Below are 2,136 nucleotides of genomic sequence, written 5' to 3'. Positions count from 1 at the left end.
TTCTGTTTGTCTACCACCACTATGTCCGGTTGGTTAGCCACCACCATTTTGTCCGTCTGTATCTGGAAGTCCCACAGGATCTTAGCTCGGTCATTCTCCACCACCCTTGGGGGCATCTCCCATTTTGACCTCGGGACTTCCAGGTTATACTCGGCACAGATGTTCCTGTACACTATGCCGGCCACTTGGTTATGGCGTTCCATGTATGCCTTGCCTGCTAGCATCTTGCACCCTGCTGTTATGTGCTGGATTGTCTCTGGGGCCTCTTTACACAGCCTGCACCTGGGGTCTTGCCTGGTGTGATAGACCCCAGCCTCTATGGATCTTGTGCTCAGAGCTTGTTCTTGTGCTGCCATGATTAGTGCCTCTGTGCTGTCTTTCAGTCCAGCTTTGTCCAGCCACTGGTAGGATTTCTGGATATCAGCCACCTCCTCTATCTGCCGGTGGTACATACCGTGCAGGGGCCTGTCCTTCCATGATGGTTCCTCGTCTCCCTCCTCTTTCTTGGGTTTCTGCTGCCTGAGGTATTCACTGAGCACTCGGTCAGTTGGGGCCATCTTCCTAATGTATTCTTGGATGTTCGTTGTCTCATCCTGGACTGTGGTGCTGACACTCACCAGTCCCCGGCCCCCTTCCTTCCGCTTAGCGTACAGCCTCAGGGTGCTGGATTTGGGGTGAAACCCTCCATGCATGGTAAGGAGCTTTCTTGTCTTTATGTCAGTGGCTTCTATCTCCTCCTTTGGCCAGCCTATTACCCCAGCAGGGTACCTGATCACGGGCAGGGCGTACGTGTTGATGGCCCGGATCTTGTTCTTACCATTCAGCTGACTCCTCAGGACTTGCCTGACCCTCTGCAGGTACTTGGTGGTTGCAGCTTTTCTAGCGGCCTCTTCATGGTTCCCATTCGCCTGTGGGATCCCCAAGTACTTGTAACTGTCCTCTATGTCTGCAATGTTGCCTTCTGGTAGTTCAATCCCCTCAGTTCTGACTACCTTCCCTCTCTTTGTTACCATCCGACTACACTTCTCCAGTCCGAACGACATTCCAATGTCATTGCTGTATAGCCTGGTAGTGTGGATCAGTGAATCGATGTCTCGTTCACTCTTGGCATACAGCTTGATGTCATCCATGTACAGGAGGTGGCTGACAACTGCTCCGTTCTGTAGTCGGTATCCGTAGCCAGTCTTGTTAATGATCTCACTGAGGGGGTTCAGGCCTATGCAGAACAGCAGTGGGGACAGAGCATCTCCTTGGTAGATCCCGCACTTGATGGTGACTTGTGCTATGGGCTTGGAGTTGGCCTCTAGTGTTGTACGCCACATCCCCATTGAGTTCCTGATGAAGGCTCTTAGGGTCCCATTGATCTTGTACAATTCTAGGCATTCCAGTATCCAGCTGTGGGGCATTGAGTCATAGGCCTTCTTGTAATCAATCCAGGCAGTGCACAGGTTGGTCAGTCTGGTCTTGCAGTCTCGGCTGACTGTTCTGTCTACCAGTAGCTGGTGTTTTGCGCCTCTGGTATTCTTGCCAATTCCTTTCTGTGTCCCGCTCATGTATTGACCCATGTGCCTGTTCATCTTAGCCGATATGATGCCTGACAGGAGCTTCCATGTAGTACTGAGGCAGGTTATTGGTCGGTAGTTGGAGGGGACCGGTCCCTTCTTGGGGTCCTTGGGGATCAGGACCGTCCGGCCTTCAGTTAGCCATTCCGGGTGTCTCTCGTTAACTAGCAGCTGGTTCATTTGTGCTGCCAGACGCTCGTGGAGTGCAGTCAGCTTCTTCAGCCAGTAGGCGTGAACCATGTCGGGCCCTGGTGCTGTCCAACTCTTCATACTGGAGACCCTTTCTTGGATATCTGCCACTGTGATGGTTACTGGACCCTGTTCAGGGAGGTCGCTGTGGTCTGCCCTCAGATCCTCTAGCCACTGAGCATTGCCGTTATGGGTTGCATCCTTCTCCCATATGCTCTTCCAGTATTGCTCCGTCTCCAGCCTTGGTGGTGCTGTTCTCTTATTGTTCCCTTGCCACTGACAGTACACCTTTGCTGGTTCTGTGGAGAACAGCTGGTTTATTCTCCTGCCTTCTATCTCTCTGGTGTACCTCCTCAAGCGGCTGGCCAAGGCTGTGAGTCTTTGC

The sequence above is a fragment of the Copadichromis virginalis genome, linkage group LG15 (genome assembly GCF_057382275.1).
Source record: "Copadichromis virginalis isolate Kocher_CV1m ecotype Utaka linkage group LG15, C_Virginalis_male_GT1.1, whole genome shotgun sequence".
NCBI lineage: Eukaryota > Metazoa > Chordata > Actinopteri > Cichliformes > Cichlidae > Copadichromis > Copadichromis virginalis.
This window is presented reverse-complemented; position numbering follows the sequence as displayed.